This window comes from Sus scrofa, chromosome 14, assembly GCF_054392235.1.
Source record: "Sus scrofa isolate SSC_HxYL_T2T_F1_AM1 chromosome 14, Sscrofa_HxYL_maternal_Yorkshire_Landrace_v2.0, whole genome shotgun sequence".
NCBI classification, from domain to species: domain Eukaryota; kingdom Metazoa; phylum Chordata; class Mammalia; order Artiodactyla; family Suidae; genus Sus; species Sus scrofa.
Window position 1 is genome coordinate 137,420,332 of NC_139396.1, and position 18,138 is coordinate 137,438,469.

The window sequence follows — 18,138 nt, forward strand, 5'->3', positions numbered from 1 at the left end:
CCAAATGGTAGCTGGTTTATTCCCTGGCTTCCTCCCATGGCATTGCCCGTGGAAGCTCAGTCCCACTTGCACAATCTCTGTCAGCTGGCTTCAAATGTAAGTAGCAAATCTGTTATTTTATTATTGACTTCATCTTATTTATTTTGATACCTAAGTACCCTGGGACATATACCACTGAACTTTTCTGAGTGTTTGTTTTGCTTTTTTAGGGTCACACCTGAGGCATATGGAGGTTCCCAGGTTAGGGGTCTGATCAGAGCTACAGCTGCTGGCCTACACCACAGCCACAGCAGTGCAGGATCCGAGCCACGTCTGTGACCTACACCACAGCTCTCGACAATGCCGGATCCTTAACCCACTGAGCGAGGCCAGGGATCGAACCTGCAACCTCATGGTTCCTAGTCAGATTCACTTCTGCTGCACCAACTCCTCTGAGTGTTTTACATACTGTCCATAAAAGCAACTTTTGTAAACTTGTTATTTGGGATGCACTCTCTAATGGGAAGCTTCCTAAGCAGATATAACCCCTGGCAGACCAAGGGCCCATCCCCACACAGCTGTATACACACAAAGGTTCTTCCTTGGCATTCCGCCATGACCCTCCAACCCGCTAATCCTAGAAGGAGTGCATCCAACACCAAGCCCCCCATCCAGTTGTCCAATCACAAGCTCAGTGCTGAGGCACTGCCTGGCATTAGGATGGAGATAGGGGCAGCACTTTCATGCCTGTTAACAACAAGAACCTCAGGAAGCTCAGAGCAAGCCCAGGGCAGCCCCTTGGATGGGGACAGCAAAGAGGCTCACTTCCACCTCATGGCCCCAGAGGAAACTGATCTAAACTCCAAGTCCCCCTGGAGATCCACACCCCCCCCCCAACTTGGAAACAACCCTCTAGATCCAAATTAATGAGTTGTACCACCCAACAGAAGAGAGTTTAATGGGACAAGAATGTAAATAGGCAGTCACTAAAAAAGAAATACAAATGACCAACCCATCCTTGGAAAGATACTCAATCTCATGGGTAATTGAAAAAGAAATCAGAACTCTTTTCTTTTTAAGCTGACTGGCAAAACATTCACATTTGCTAGGTCCCAGGGCTGATGAAGGTATGAGGAAACAGACACGTCTCATATGCTGTAGGAGAGATGTGAATTCTTTTAACAGAGCCATTTGCCAGTATATATCAAAATGAGAAATGCAAACTCTTTGACCCACCAATTCCCCTGTTAGAAATTTATCCTGGGGATAAACTCACAAAAGTGTGTCAAGTTTTATGTTCAAGGATGTTTTAGGCAATATCCATCAAGTTGTTCTGAGACAGGCTCAGAATTAAATACTTTGCAACTTTCCAAAGCAAGGTCTTCTAGTTTTGCCCATAGGGAAGTTATGCCAAGGAAGAAGTAAGAGAAATGCATGGGAAAATCAATTCTTCTGCATAAACACTCCTTAAGGCAGTACTGGGCTTTGTCTAAGAAGGTGTCATTCTTACCCTGCCCTTATTGATTTAGCTTTTTTTTTTTTTTTTTGTCTTTTTAGGGCCACACCCGTGGCACATGGAGGTTCCCAGGCTAGGGGTCAAATCAGAACTGTAGCCACTGGTCTACATCCCAGCCACAGCCACGTGGGATCTGAGCCGAGTCTGACCTACACCACAGCTCACGACAACACCAGATCCTTAACCCACTGAGTGAGGCCAGGGATCGAATCTGCATCCTCATGGATACTAGTCAGATTCGTTTCCACTGAGCCATGACAGGAACTCCTATCGGTTTAGCTTTAACCACGTGCCTTCCAGGACTGGAAGCCTGGACCTGGTCAGCCAAGTCACAGAGCACTGCAACTTTCATGGCACCTGAGGAAGGGACGGGAGCCACCCTAGCAAGTTCCAAGCAGACTCTATGCTGGAGGCAGCCACACATACCATATACAATCCTGGGATGGCCACAAGTAGTATCCCAATCTTACAGAAGAAGATGCTAGGGTTCCAAGAGGGTAAGTGACTTGCTCAAGGTCACAGAGTCAAGATGTGCCAGGCTTGGATTCCAACCCGTGTTCCTTACCACCTTGTAACAGCCTCAGGTCTCACCCTACATCTCACAGACTCCGGAAAAGTCAAGTGAGCTTGGGAATGGGAGGCGGGGAAGAGCCTGAGGAAGTGGCTGAGCAGAGGGAAGACAGATGAGCGGGCAGGGGTCAAGTCTCGGCTGGGACAGTCAAGTCAGGCCAGTCAGGCCAGTCGGCTTGTCAAGGCCTTCCTCCCTACTGATGAAAAAAGACCTCAGTGCCCCCTGCCCCCTTCCACCTGGGACTACTCCCCCATGCCGTCCCCTGCCAGCTGGTGGCCACTCCCTGGCCCCAAGGTGGCCCGCCGGGCTATCTGGAAAACCTGAAGCCTTGTGGAATGTGTCCAGTATGGCACTCTCCCACTGACCCTCAAGGACCAGACACCCTTCCCCTTCTTGGAACCCTGCAGAAATCGAGGAGTGTCCAGTGGGTCCTGAGGGCAGAGAGGGTGGGCACAGGTGGATCTGGTTCTGTCAATGGCTTTGGCCCTATCACCTTTGGGGGCCTCAGTTTCCTTGTCTTTAGAATGGGAAGATGAGAAAAAGTGCCAAGTTGGGATACAACAGCTAGGGTCTCCCCTCCAGCTTCTAACATTCTCTACCCCCTGGGCTTTTCTGTGGCTGGGGAGGCTTCCAGCACACAGGCTGGGTCAAGTGCCCACTGGGTCCAGTGCCAGGGGAAGGGGACTTGGAGTTGGAGGCTGGGGTTAGTGTCTAGCTTGATCACCCTGGGCTCTGGGACCTCGGGTCCAGTGATGCTCAGGTTCTAGAGCAGATTCTGGTATCAGGCAAACCATTCAGCAAGGCTGAGAACAGGCTGCTAGTGTGGGGAACAACCACTCACCCTGTCCCCACCCCCAGGCCCTGAGGCTCTTGACAACATCGCCTTCACGGACACAAATGGGAGTCTCAGCAAATGAACCCAGGGAACAAAATTCATGTCCCCTGAGATTCAACCACACCTGAAAGGGCCTGTGTTGGCCAGTTAGTGAAAGGTCCCTGCTCTCTGCCCTTTTTTGTTCTGTTTTGTTTTATGGTTTTATCTTGTTTTTATTTTTTAAGTTGTTATTGTTTCTATTATAATTGATTTACACTGTTCTGTCAATTTCCCCTGCCCTATTCTTACACATGTCCAGTGGCAATGGGGAGGTCACAGGTAAGGCAGTCCGTGCAATCTCAGGTCATGTGACCCTCAGAACTGTCTTCCTTATACTGATTTGCATCTCCTCCTTGCTACCTGCCCAGGAGTTCTGCCAGTGGGGCCCCAAGAAACAGATCCAACTCCTCTCCTGAAGAAGGGCATGTCACACAACCTCTCCCAGGGGCTCCTCTGCTCCAGGCCAACCCCACTTCCTCCATGACCAGGTCTTTTTTTTTTTTTTTGCCGCACCCCTGGCATGTGGAAGTTCCCGAGCCAGATATCAAACCTGCACCACAGCAGAGACTCCAGCCGATGCCATGACAACGCCAGATCCTTAACCTGCTCCCCCACACAGAAGTCTCACCAGTCTTCTCTCTTCCACCACCAGGCTGTCTACCTCACACCTGGTCCTCACACAGCACACGCCAGAGCCAGAGCCACCCTCCCAGGTGCAGGCAGACTGAGACGGCAGGATGGAAGCAGATTCTCGCCACCTTCTTCTCTCTAAACTTTCTCTTTTTTTGCTTTTTAGGGCCACGCCTGTGGCACATGGAGGTTCCCAGGCTAGGGGTTGAATTGGAGCTGGACCTGCAGGCCTATGGCACAGCCACAGCCACACCAGCTCTGCAACCTATGTCACAGCTCACAGCAATGCCAGAACCTGAACCTACTGAGCGAGGCCAGGGATAGGACCTGCATCCTCATGGACACTAGCTGGGTTTGTTACCACTGAGCCACAAAGGGAACTCCGTACTTTCCTCTAAACTTTCTGAATAATGATCTTCTGAGTACAGCCTGAGAACCTTGCATTCTGTGAACGCACAGCCAGGATTCAGAGTCACTCATACTGCTTGCGACTTCAGCTGACCTCCCAGGCAGCCCAAACCTTGACACATCACACTCCTGCCTCCAAGGAAATCAGACTTCCTCCTGCTGCCAGCACCTGGGCCACCAGTTTCTGTTTTGTTTTGTTCTGTTTTTGCTTTTTAGGGCTGTACCCATGGCATATGGAGGTTCTCAGGCTAGGGGTCAAATCGGAACTTCAGCTGCTATCCTATGTCACAGCCACAGCAACGCAGCACCTGAGCCGCATCTGCGACCTACACCTCAGCTCATGGCAACACCGGATCCTTAACCCGCTGAGCGAGGCCAGGGATTGAACCTGTATCCTCATGGTTACTAGTCGGATTCGTTTCCACTGTGCCATGACAAGAACTCTGGGCCACCAGTTTCTCGAATAAAAACACTTTACTTTTTGATTCCAATCTTCTTCAAGGCCTTTTTGGAAGCTGGCCTGTGGTCTGACACACTCTTTCTCCTTCTTCTCTGAATCTTCCTGTCTTGCCTGAGGGTGACATCAAAATCCCATCCAAGTCACTGACAAACATTTTTGGTCAGAGACAGAACAGAGCCCTGTGGCACACCTCTAGAGACTCTCCTTATTAACACCAACACAGTTAGCTCAGTTCTGTATGAAGCTTACAGGGGCTGGGGTGGGGGGGGGTGCCCAGATAAATCACAGTTGTATATAACAAATTCTTTTATTTTTCAAACCATATGAGAAAGTCCCTGCACAAAAGACTTGACAGCAAGTTTGTTTATAAAACAAGAAATCCTCTTGTAAATTAAATGTCGCCAATTGACCTGTTTTTCACCCCCAGCCTTTCATGAACTGGAGCTAATAAAAACTCTTGCATGGGAGTTCCCGTTGTGGCACAGCTGAAACTAATCCAACTAGTATCTGTGCAGATGCGGTTTTGATCCCTGGCCTCGCTCAGTGGGTTAAGGATCTGGCATTGCTGTGAGCTGTGGTGTAAGTCGCAGATGTGGCTCAGATCTGGCGTTGCTGTGCCTATGGTGCAGGCCAGCAGCTGCAGCTCTGATTCGACCCCTAGCCTGGGAACTTCCATATGCCAGCCCTAAAAAGACAACAACAACAACAACAACAACAACAAAGACACCCACACACACTCAGGGCTCACCACGTGCTGGACTCCTGGCTGATCATTTCAGGCATGAACACCTGTCAGTGGCATCATCACTCCCATTTTGCAAGCAAGGTCACCTGGGCTCTGAGGTCACCTGACTCGTCTGAGGTCACATAGATAGAAACCTGGGTGCATGGCCAGGTCTGTTGGACTCTAAATAATTTCTCCTCTTCCCTTCCTTAAAGAAGGCTCCACTTGATTATGTCCCTTCTCTGGACTGAGCCCAAAACCCCTCATCCCCGGCCCTCAGTGTACTCCCCAGCTCCTTCCTGTGATCAGAGAGCTTCAGACCCACTGGGCACATAGCCAGCCTTGCGCAAGAGAGAGGAGCCCAGCATTTTAGTGGAACTGGCTCCCGATGCGAGGATTTTCCTCTCAGTGAGCCCAATTCCTCCCGCGGCCCCAGGCACACTTTATAACCTGGCAGCAACCCAGGCCCAGCCCTAAATTCAGGAGAAAATGGCATTCCTGGGCCTCACCAAACTACCTATAAAATGAGCATCACAATGATAATAGGGAACTGCCTTCACAGGGCTGTCGTGAGGATCCTGAAACACCTCCCTCCTCCCACCACTGAGCCTTTGCCAAATGTTCCCTCCGCTCAGAACAACCCTCCCCTTCCTTCCAAATTTGCAGAGCTGCCTCACGCTCATGCTTCAGGGCATCCTGGTCCTTTCCTGATCTCAGTCCATGGCCGCACTCGTGAAACTCTGGGTGACGTCAGCCATCCCAGCCAGTCTGCCAGCTCCCTCCTCTCCTGACATGCAACTGTTTTGATTCACCCAGGAATCTGCAGCACCTGACATGGTACCTGGCACACAGCAGGCATTTAATAAATGCTTGTTGGATGAATGAAAGATCCAATGAGAAAACAGACAAAGGCATGCTTTTCTTAAGGCCAGCCTGGCTGAACCAGTGCAAGGGTTCTGCGTGGCCAGCACTGGGTAACGAGGAGATGCTGCCTGGAGGGGGCTGGGGCCAAGGAAAGGTGTGTTTCAGGTTGGGCGGGAGGTAGAGAGGTGCAGAGAGCATGGAAGCGATCAAGGGATGAATCCAGTTCCTTCCGAGCAAGGAGGTGCCACGGCTCATCTGTCATCCTGACAGGTCTACTCCCATTGAGGATGACCACGTCTAATGGATTACCCTGGGAGCTCGGGGTGGAGGAGGGAGGGGAGGGGGACATGGCCTCCCCAGAACCAAGGAAACTTGGCCCTCAGCAGCCCTACATGCCATTAGCTGTAACACGAAGGCCACGGACTTGGGGTGGTGAAGAAGAGGGGCCACCAGCTCACTCTTGGAAGGGGCTGGTGGCACTCCTGCTGTTCCCGGGGGCTGCCTTCTCTGCTCCCCCAGCCTGGCATGCGTACTCCCTCCTTCCTCTCTGCTCACCTCTCCTCTCCCCTCCCAGGCCCTGACAACTCTGCTAAAATGGAGTTTCTCCACAGCATCAGGCAAAGAGAATGTGCTTTGTCGTTAGACTTGTGAAGGTTTTTTTTTTTTTTTAATTAAAGTAGTTGCTGTATAATATTACCTAAGTTGCAAGAGTACAATGAGGCACAATTTTTAAATATGCTCCTTTGTAGTTATTATAGGAGTTCTCTTGTGGAGAAGCGGGTTAAGGGTCCAGTATTGTCACTGAAGCAGCTGGGGCCAGCTGTGGTGTGAGTTTGATCCCTGGACCGGGAACTTCCACATGCTGTGGGCATGGTCAAAAAAACCCAACCAACACACCCCTCCCCTGCAAAACAAAACCACATGCTATAGTTATTATGAAATATTAGATATGTGAGTTTGAGTTCCGATCCACCACCCATGAGCTGTGCGGTGCTGGCTAAGTGACAATACTTCTCTGAGCCTTGGTCCTGTGTTTGTCAAGTGAACCCCAGAGTGGTGCTGTGAAAATTAAAAGAGGTCATGGATGCAAGGCACACTGTGTCTCCTTCCAGCCCCTCCCTAGAACTCCTCTGGGGTTTTTAGTCCCTAATTATCTTTCCACACGAGGATGTATTCTCTCTATACCTAAACTGTGAGGGTTGCGAAGGCAAGGCTGTGCCCTGGCCATCTCTACACAGTCCTCAGAGAGAGGGGGCAATGATGAAGAGCATGGGTGGGCCTAGGCGTCAGCCTTATCTGTGTGACTATGGGCAAACAGTCCTAGGCCTTCTGGAGCCTCTGTTTCCTCATCTGTAAAATGGGGGTAACAAGAGTGGATGGGATAGTCCCGCCTTTTGACCAGGGCTGGTGTGAGGCTCACAGAAAGGCCTGTGCATCCTGAGTTTTACACAGTCCCTGGCAGAGACTTCAACAAGTGCTGGAGACAGTGCTCATCAGCCGGGCAGGACCCAGCACGGTGGCACAGGGCACCGCCATATCTCTGCGGAGGGAGGGAGGGATGTCTCTGGAACAAGATGCTGGGGTTCTCCGTTTTCCATTTTGAGCAAGGGAGGGCTGGGCGGATGCATCACCATCAAGGTAGCCATACCTGGCCGGGAGGGGAGGCTGGTGCTTGGGAGAGAAAGCCAGGAAGCTAGTGAGAGTGCCAGGTCCCCAACCAGCCGGAGGAACAAGAGTCCATTCTCCACACCTGGGAGTTCTTCCCGATGACTCACGGACGACGTTCTCAGGTTTAAGAACAACATTCTCACGTTGCAGGTCCCGGTGAGCGGTTTTTACTGTCGCTCCTCAAACGAGCTTCCCCCCGCTCATTAAAGCAGGCAGGCCAGCAGCTTGGAACCCGGTCAGCTTTGAAGCATCGCCCTCCCTGGGGGCGGCCCTGAGATAACCCGGCCTAACTTTTTAATGAAAACAAGATGCTTCCTGGTCTCTTTCCAAGGAAAGTCAAGCTTCCTGGCCTGATGATAGTGCTCCCCCAGCTTCACAAGCTCAACCTGGTGGAGGGACATGGGCTGGAGGAGCCAGAGGGAACCTCATCACGCTGATATTCCACTGCAGGGTTGAGGGTGGTGAGGGGGGCCCTCCCTGGCTCCGAGCCCAAGGGCGGGGCCTCTGCGAGAGCCATCAGCCCTACCTCCAAGTGTCCATCTTCATTTCAGACCCAGGATGAGGACTCTCTTCCTGTGAATCTGCCTTTCTGGTCTGGTGAGAACAAAGCCTGTTTCTGTTCTGCACTTCCTCCCCTCCTCCTCCGCTCACCCCCAGGCCGAGTCGCAGCTGGACCACTGCTTGGGTGAGCCAGCATTCAGACACTGGTCCATGTCTTAATTTATTTCCCAGGTGAAAGGCACTGTCGCAACTTCTGCCACCACATATGGGACATACACACAGACACACACTTTCTTTCCTCAACAGGGCAGTCACTTGTTGCCGCTCATGCTGTCCTGACAGTTCTTCCCCCTTTTGAAGTCTCCACCACATCTTTGCCCACTGAGTGGGACGGTCTATGCTGCCGGGTTCTTATTTTCTTAACACAGTGGAAATATTTGGCCTTTTCCATAATATTTAGCTCTCCTGATGCAATACACAGACAGCACTTTTTTTTTTTTTACGTTGTGTTTTCAAGGAACTGTTTATTTAATGGCGATCTGTAGGATACCACACACGGACTGCTATGGGAGGCAAGCCCTGCAGGCTGGGGAGGGGGTGGGGGGGTGAGCAGAGAAACCATCTAGAATGCTGTGCTCCCAACTCACTTCTGGGACACATGCAGGTATCCAATCTTCTCTCAAGAGTATAATCTATTAGATCTCTTTTAAGATTAAGAGGCTCTCAGAGTCACTCCCCCAAGACCTCCCTACCCCCAAAGAGCAACAAATGAGACTAAAATGAATATGTGTGAGGGTAAGAAGGTAATGCCACTTTTTAAAGGAAGGAGTGTTTATTTTTTTTAAACAGGTCTGGTTCTCGACTTTGAAAACGATGGATTAACACGTAATCCTGTGTCAACCACCCAACAAGTATTTACTGAGCACCTGCTAAGTGCAAAGCTCTGGGAGCAGGGCAGGGGGAGGGGCAGCAGGGGGTGGGCTCCGTGGAGGAGGATAAAGAAGACCCTAGTCACCACCCTCCCGGAGCTGACAGTGTACTTGGAGAAATCAGGCAACGAACATGTATCTGACATAGGACCTAAGGCCACGTTTGTGCTTTGCTGGAACCCGGTAAGGTTTAAGACTTCAGCAATAGTCCACCCCAGCAACATAACATGTTGTAGAACAGTTACGATTATCAATTGAAAGGGTCAGGCCAAAAGTTGGCTAGTATTAGGTAGGAGTCTTTTCCCTGCAATTATCCCCAGCAAATAAGCCCAACTCATTTCCGTTTGCAAACAAGGCTGCAGGCCACATTTAAACAGACCTAAACCCCAAACCTGGCTTCTGTTGCGAGAGTAGCATCTGGGGAGGGTCTGAAGCCCCCCCCCCACCTTGGGCACACACAGGCAAAGCGGTACCTTTCAGGGGCTATTTCTGGGACTTCCACAAGAATGGCCAGTGAGGCTTGGAGGCACTGAGCAAAGCACCTCCAAGATACAAGATAAGAGGGGCTTATTTCAGATTAAGTCGAAAAACAAAGGGGGTTTAGTTTTGAAAAGCTGGCTGAGTTCTTAAGATAATGGAGAAAGGTTTTAGATTTCTGGTCCCATTAGTGAGAACTGGGTAGGGAATTATAAAAAGAACTTTCATTACAGGCAAGGGGGACAAGCCAGGAAGGAATGATATGCAGACATTAAAATTCATTACGTCTTCCAATCTTGGTTGAATTGGTCCACAGGGAGAGGTGCAACAGCCTGGAAGGCTCTCTGGAGAGGAGTGAGGAGAATGACCTACTCTTGCGGATAGTACCAAGTGCTGGTGAGGATGTAGGGAGATGAGAACACTAGTTCACTGCTGGTAGGCACGTAAACTGGACAGCTGTTCAGAAAAGCAATATGGCAGCATTTACTAAAACTCTGTTTATGCCTTGTGCCCTAGCAACCCACTCCTATGTGTACATGCTGGGGACATCTCTGCAGTTTCTAAGGGCTGCCTTGTACTGGGATGTTTTCTGCAACAATGTTTGCAGTAGAAAGTGTTGGAGGCAAGCTCAGTATCCATTAAGGGGGGGGGGGAGAAAATTAGCAAAATGTGGTGGTTGTGCGGAACACCATGGAGCAGTCAGAAGCAATAAAGTGGATGCATGTGACAATGTACATAGATCTTATAAATATAGTACTGAGCAAAAAGAGAAATCACCAGACAAAATCTATAGCACAATACCATTTATATAGATTACAAACCACACGCACTAACAGCTTACCTATTTTCTGAGGTCACATGGGTTTGTGTCAAACAGGTTAGAGTGGGTGCATAAGACGGGAAGGGATAGGTGTGAAGATTAAGGACGAAGTAAAAATTAAAATGAAGCTGGAGGAGGGCTTTGCAATGTGATAACGTGCAATGAACTGACAAATATGATTAACTTAACTTGCTACACCCGAGGGCAGAAAAACCAGCATGTGACATACTCTGGGGCAGGAAAGGCACGATACAGGGTAGGATCAGCAAATATTGATGGAGTGCACGCTCAAGGTCCACCAGAGCCCTTGTCCTAAGGAGCTTGGCATCTGGTAAGTAGCCTGAAGCTTAAGAACAGGGCCCTGGCTGTCTCTCCTCATCCTAAGTGTCAGGGTCAAGGCTTCACATATGCTTGTTCAATTAATCCCACAGAGGAAAGATATATGTAAACCATTAATCATTACAAGCTAGGAGTGGAGGAAGCTTCTCTGGCTCAGGTGAGGGATCTGGAAGACCCTTTAAAGACGCATCTGAGATGAACTTTAAAGGATTCTAGCAGGTGAGGGCAAGTGCCAGGCAATGAAAATGGCTTGGGGGTAAAGATGCAAAGAGATGCTGGGTGACTGCAAAGTGACCTTATCAGTCTAGGCTGGCTGCAGTGACCTACAGAAGCCTATCTTAGCTGCCACATGGCCCATAATTAGAGTGATGGAGAGAGAAGTCCAAAAAGGGAAAGGCAAGGCTAACAGCCCTATGAGACAAGGCAGAAGCAGAGCCTGGGCAGTGGTTCCAGCACTTGGTTTTTCATCAGAAGCTCCTGAGGAGTCTTTAAAATGACATGAACGTTGGGGCCCACTCTTGTGCCAGGCTACCTGAACACTTAATCAGCCTCCGGGCTTGGAGCGGGTGATCTGGAAGGAAGAAATTCTTCACCAGCTACCTAGGCGGACCTGGGAACCACTCATCAGCAGAACACAGAATCCAAATCAGTGTCAGGGGAGGAGAAGTCAAAAGTCACTCCCAGATTTTGACTCTGGGGCCTAGAAAAATGGTGGTGCCATCAATTTCAAGGCTGGGCAGTCAGGGAGTAGGGCAAGCTAGGTGGCGGAGGACAAACTGCTCTCAGTGAGAAGGCCCTGCTGGGGACACAGATCTGCTCAGCAGGCATAGATTAAATGGGGAGGTTCAGAACCAAAGCACACTGAGAGAAGATGGAAGCACAAGGATTACTTGCTGGACAGATTTTAGGGAAACACCTTTGTTTAGGAAGTGGAAAGGGGTTAGTCCAGGAGATAAGAGGAATAATAAGTGGGGAAAACCAGGACAGAGAAAAGCCATGAAGCCAAATTCCACTTGCAGTTGGAATCAATTCCCTCAGGTGCCACCTTCACTCTCTGGGTCCGTCGTCTTGGCTCCAAATCCCCTAATGAGGCTGCAGGTTATAGAGGCTTAATCTTTAAGCACAATGGAGTCAGCCTTGCAAGTGGGCTGCAGATGCGCACACACGCGCATGTGCGCGCACACACACACACACACACACCTTATGTTACCAGTGGACTGGTCCAGATGCCCAATGGGGGCTACTGATTTGCCTGTTTCTTTTACTCTAGTTCAGTGGTTCTGCCACTGCACAGAATTGCATACAAAGTGCTCTCAGTGCTGAATTGGATTGATGGGCAATTTAAGAGATGTTCAAAGGTAATTCTGACCCTCCTCGTTGGCTTGAAAGCCTGACCCACACATCAGACGAGGCTGTATACACTGCCATCCCCTTCCAACTGGTCTTCCAGGTTCTTCTGGTCTCTGGAGTCCAACCAGTCCTTTACACCACATGTATGGTTACATCTTGAAACCCATACTGGATCATATCAAGCAAGACCTCCAGGGGTTCCTCACGCTTGCAAAGACATCTGAACTCCAAGCATAATGTTCCAGCCCCAGACCCCAGCCTCTCTTCACACCCCAAGTTCCCACCTCGGTCTCCTCCTGGTTCCCTATCATCTGCCTGCTGCTCTACCATTGCCTCCCCAGGATGACCTGTCCTTCCCTCCTTCCTCCTTTAGTAACCTAAGGACTAATAGCACAAGCTGCTGGCTCTGATTCCCTGTCCACCAATCACTGGCTCTGCCACCCAGGGGAAGTCTCTTTCCCCTTAGGTTAAAATGGGGGTGAGTTAACACACCTACCTCACAGGGTTGTCATGAGGAGAAAGTGAGATAACACTCAGAAAGCACTCAACAGTGCCGGGCACAGAGTAAACAGTCCATCAGACATACACACACGTGTACACACACATGCACACGTGTACACACACATGCACACATGTACATGAATTCACATGCCCATCTTCTTCTGTATCTCCCTGGAGCATTCATTCCATCCTCCATCACTATCCATGTGGGGGTCTCTCTCTTTTTTTTTTTCTTTTTGGCCACCCTGCAGCATATGGAGTTCCTGGGCCAGGGATCAGATCCAAGCTGCAAGTTGCTTTGAACTTGCGACCTAAAGATGTGGCAATACCAGATCCTTAACCCACTGTGCTGGGCCGGGGACTGAACCCGAATTCCAGTGCTCCAGAGACACTGCCGATCCCATTGCACACCACTGCGGGAACTCCTGGGGGCCTCTCTCTTAGGCTGAAGTTCTACCTGAGCAAAGGCTGAGTCTTGATGTCACTCCCCACCCCCACTCCCACCCAGTCCTCCCACCCTATTGAAGCTCTAAATTCCCTGCAGAGGCTAATTTAATTTGCCAACCAAAAGGGAGCCTTTGAGGGGTTTTGAGCAAGAAAGTAACCCAATCAAAGCAGTGCCATGAGAAGGTTACTCTGGTACGGGTCTTCCAGGACAATGAGGAGTCGGACTACACAGGTTAAGCAAGACCTGTTCAGGAACTTCTAGGCTCCAGGGCTGAAGGCCTGAGCTAGGGTGGAGGCTAAATGAGAGAAAAGGGAGGAAAAGGGTTTCCCCGTTGACCACAGCAGCAGTGAGGCTCCACTCCAAAGGAAACAACCACACCCCATCAATGCTCTCTGCTCTTCCTAATATAAACTCCATTCAAGGCACTGAACCGATAAGCGATGGGCTCTGAGCTAATTTGCATCTAATTGTCATTTCTGCTATTTGAGGAGTCACTCAATCAAATTCCGTGCTGGAATCACACCTATGCTAAGAGTCGCTGTCTTTCTTGCCTTTTTCAATTCAGATTGAGACTCAATTTCTGTACCAATGAACCAAGGCACCTGACCCTGAGCTTTCTTTTTATATTTTTAATTTTTATTCATTTACTTTTTAATTTGGGAATTATACCATCACTTTTTACTTTGAACTTTGTTTTTATGTTTCACTGGAAAAAGAACTCCCTGCAACAGGGATTTTTGTCTGTTTAGGGTCCTAATACAGCCTCAAACCTAGAACTACATGCCTTACCATGCCATACGCATTCAACAAATCTATGCTGATGAAAAGAATATGCGTAACACAGCAAATCCTCCTACGCTCCACTCAAAATAAATAAATGCTAAAATTCTGTCATTATTATTTTTATTTATTTTATTTTTTTGCTTTTTAGAGCCATAGCTGCAGCATATGGAAGTTCCCAAGGCCAGGGGTCGAATCAGAGCTACAGTTGCTGGCCTACACCACAGCCACAGCAATGCCAGATCTGAGCCACATTGGGACCTATACCACAGCTCGCGGCAACGCAAGATCCCCAACTCACTAGCAAGGCCAGGGAGTGAAGCCTCATGGATACTAGTTGGACTCGCTTCTACTGCGCCACAACAGGAACTCCAAATTTTGTCATTTTTAAATAAGAGAAACAGAGACATTATGGATAAAGTTCAAATCCCTTTGTTCCCCTCAGCCCCATTTCTCTCTCCCCATCCAGAGGTGGCCAGAGTCATAAATTTGTGTATATCCTTCTGGTCTGTGCTTTTATACTTTTTCCACAAACGTATGTAGACATATATAATATACTACTATTTTGCAAATAATTTTGAATTTATAGAAGTGGTATGGGATTGCGATAAATAATATTTACATAAATGGTGTGGTAGATAATATTCGATTGCTTGATTTTTTGCACTCAGTATTGTTTTGGGGATCCTTCCAGGTTGACATGTGTAAACATTATTCATGTTAACTGTAGAGAATTCCACCATAAGAATATACCATATTTATTTATCCATCCTCCTTTCCTGGGCATTTTTATTATTCCAAGTGGCAGCCACAGGTGACAGGACATTCCATTTCTCTTCCTTCCCAGGCTCATGGTAGGACTATGCCTCCACCAGCAGCATATGAGGTTTCCTACTTCCTCACAGCCTAACATTTCACTCTGCTTTCCAACAGGGAGTCACATAATCTCTAGAACAAAACTGCTGAGACGGGTACTCAAGGGTATAGAATATACCAAACACTCTAGTCAGTGGAACAAAAAAGCCCTTTCCATTGTACCTTTTGCTTTTAAACATCACTTTAGCTTGATGCCCAGCCATAGATTGGGAGGGGAGATAGGGGATGCAAGATAATACAATGTTCTTGAATTAATTCCATAAACATCTGGGATTCACAAAGATCGCCGCTGGAAATATCAGTTCTCACTGTATGGATTTAGACACAAATGAAATAGGAAATGGATTAAGTGAGGACTCACCCACCTGACATAAACCCCAGATACTCTTACCTGTCAAGGCCTCTTTGATAATTTACCCTACAAAATAGTCACTCAAGTTCCCAAAGATATATATGGATGCTTAGGGCAGCACTATTTATTTTGGGGGAAAAAAAAGTTGAAAATAATCTACAGTTCATAAATAGAAGGATAGTTTTTTTAAAAATTATAATTGTTTTGCTATTTACTTCTGAACTGCCTTACAAGTGAGATGGTAAATCTCCATATGGTTTAAGACGGGTTTTTTTTTTTTTCTTTTTAGTTCTGCACCAGTGGCATATGGACCTTCCCAGGCTAGGGGTTGAATCGGAGCTACAACTGCCAGCCTACACCACAGCCACAGTGACACGGGATCTGAGCCAAATCTTCGACCTGCTCTCGGCAATGCTGGATCCTTAAGCCACTGAGTGAGGCCAGGGATCGAACCTGCATCCTCATGGATACTAGTCAGGTTCATTACTGCTGAGCCAGACGGGAACTCTTGGTTTAAGACAGTTTTAGATGGGACTTTGTTACTTGCAGCTGAATGCCTCCTCATGGATTCTCAGTTTTGCACTGGACCAGCTCGAGCAAGAGAAGAAACAAATGCAGTCAGACTTTACACGCAGAGAACTCCAAAGCACTGGGTGACTTCCCCACCAGCTGCCTGCAAAAGAGAAGTCCCATGACCCTGTGTCTCAAGGGAACAGAGCCTGACCAGGAACACAGCAACTTTCACCAGAACCTGAGAAGCAGGCTGGGAAGTTAGTCAGCATTAAAAACAAATAAAGATGTTGTGTTGTCTCTCTCCCCACCCCCTCCAGGAAAGAGAGTCCCCGGGGAGAAAGAGGAGTAAAGACTTTGCCCAGTTTCCACCCTGCCCCCAAGCTGCTGACCAGGCCAGAGGAAGTGGTGGGAATAAACCGCAGGCACATTCAATATTTCCCTACAAGATCCAGACTCGATCAGCTTCAAGACAGTGGAGTAGGAGAGAAAACCCACATGCTCCAAAGAGTAGGGAGAGGAAATGTGCCAGAGGAACCTACACTCAGGACCAGAGGCCAGCCCTGCCAAGGCCTGGTGAAGGTTTCAGCACAGGGAATGAATCAAGCTCACCCTATAAACCATCCAAAGACGGTGGATGAACTTTGAAAATGTTACATCCCCAGTCGAAGAAAGCCAGTCAAAAAGACCACAAAATTGACAATTCCATGTTTATAATGTGTCCAGAAGAGGCAAATCTGTACAGATAGAGAGAAAATTAGTGGTTTCCAAGTTTCCAAGAGCTGAGGACCAATGGAGGGGAAGAAGGGTAACCGTGATGGGTAAAGCATACATGCTTCTTGGGATAATAAAATGTCCTAAAATGGAGGCTGTGGTTGCACAATTTGGTGAATATAAACCACTGAGCTGTATACTTTAAATAGGTCAATTGTATGATAAGAGAATTATATCTCAATAAAGCTGTTCCCAAAAGCGGGGGTGGTGCTGAGAGCATCAGTGTGGCGGCTCTCCGATGCTGTTACACAGGGAGCTACACGAGAATGCCCAGTTCCCGCTGCTTCCTATGTTTTTAGCATCAATAATGTGTCTGTGCCAGCCACCAGCTCTATGAGTTTGCGCTACTTTTATCATCCCTGTTTAGGAAACTTAGTCTCAAGGAGACTAAAGAATTTGCCCCAAACCACATGATTTGCGAGGGACTCTGACTCGAGAATTTGCCCCAAACCACGTGATTTGCGAGGGACTCTGACTCGCCTAACTGCTGCACCACATCCCAATGTGTGTCGGCAGAGAGTCAAGCAAATCCACAGGGTTAAGAGCGTATTAGGTGAACACCTAATAGTAACAGCAATGGGGCTGGGAACTTATTAGAGGATGGCTTTTGACAGTCTCGGGGCTCAGACTGCCTTGCATGAATCCATCTGCTTCCTGGGGTTCATCCTGGATGATGTTCAGGACATGAGGGTGGAGGAGAGGTGACCCTTTAAGGGACACTGGCAGAAACTGTCTGCTCTTGAGGAGCTGTCTGGAGTCCCTGAGCTGGCTGGGTGCCAGAGGGGTCCTCTCCCAGCAGCTCTGGGAACCAAAGGGTATCTGAGCCCCATGAATAAGTCCCAAATGCCCCACCCCGACTCATGTCTGGGACTGCAGCTTCTGTGGGATTTCCTGCTGTCTGACGTGAGCGCTCATGGGCGGGAGCAGCCAGGCAAGCCCAGGGGCCCTGCTGCCTCTGTCTGCCAAGAATACGCACTGATGAAATGTCCACCCTCTATTCCTTCCAGGAATTCAGACTGGGAAGGCCTGTTTCTCCATGCATCCCCTTATTAGAGGTTAGATCACACCACAGATAACACGGACAGATCTGTGGTGCCCCAGCCTCACATAGCTGGACACGTAACCAGCGCACAGTAAAACAGGTGAGAGACTGATGTTGCTCTTGGGGGATAAAACTAGGCCTAAGGCTCCCTATCCAGCTAAAATGTGTACAGTACCCTCTCCCTGAGGCCCGGGGGATGAACTCAAGGCCTTTCTAGCTTCCTCCATACCCCTTCTCAATTCCCCGCTTGCTCTGCAGTCTCTCCTTCATCTCCACCTCACCCTGGGTTACAAGGACTTTTTTCAGGATCAGGTTTTTCTGGCACGCCTACACCCACCTAGTGCATGCCTTATTCACACAGCCCTGCCTCACAGCCTTCCTGCTCCTGCAACTCTTCCTCCTCTGAAGCTACAAGTCATGTTTCTAGAGCAAGTGCCCTGGATGGGGAGCAGGGCCCTTGCTGCAGGTACAAAGTCACGGCAGAACGCCACCCAGCAGCTCACCCCATGTGGGTGGAGGGGGCAGGGGAGGGTGGAAGTTAAGAGGTGGTCAGACCCCAGTTCTTCCACTTAATAGTTGTGTCGCTTTGAGTAAGTGACTTAACCTCTCTGATTCCCAGTTTCCTCACCTATAAAATGCAAGTAACAGCATCTTTCTTTTGTGAGAGTGAATGAGGTCTGTGTACACCTGCCTGGCTCAGAAGAGGCACTAAAGACAAGGAGAAAAGGGAGTTATGAGGAGTATA

The 18,138-nt window shown here is 48.9% G+C and overlaps 1 protein-coding gene across 8 annotated transcripts in view; it reads right to left on the bottom strand.

Annotated features, from left to right (window-relative positions):
• The window catches only part of SH3PXD2A (SH3 and PX domains 2A), a 261,628-nt gene that overhangs the window by 223,693 nt on the left and 19,797 nt on the right, over positions 1-18,138 (bottom strand). Inside the window, exon 1 of one of the 8 annotated variants that reach the window (XM_084995271.1) lies at positions 5,187-5,419. The exons of 6 other annotated variants lie outside the window; for them this stretch is intronic. The gene's annotated coding sequence lies outside the window, so the exon portion shown is untranslated. Of the gene's footprint in view, positions 1-5,186; positions 5,420-18,138 lie in introns of those variants that run through there. One more of the 8 variants, XM_084995273.1, reaches the window with a different exon arrangement.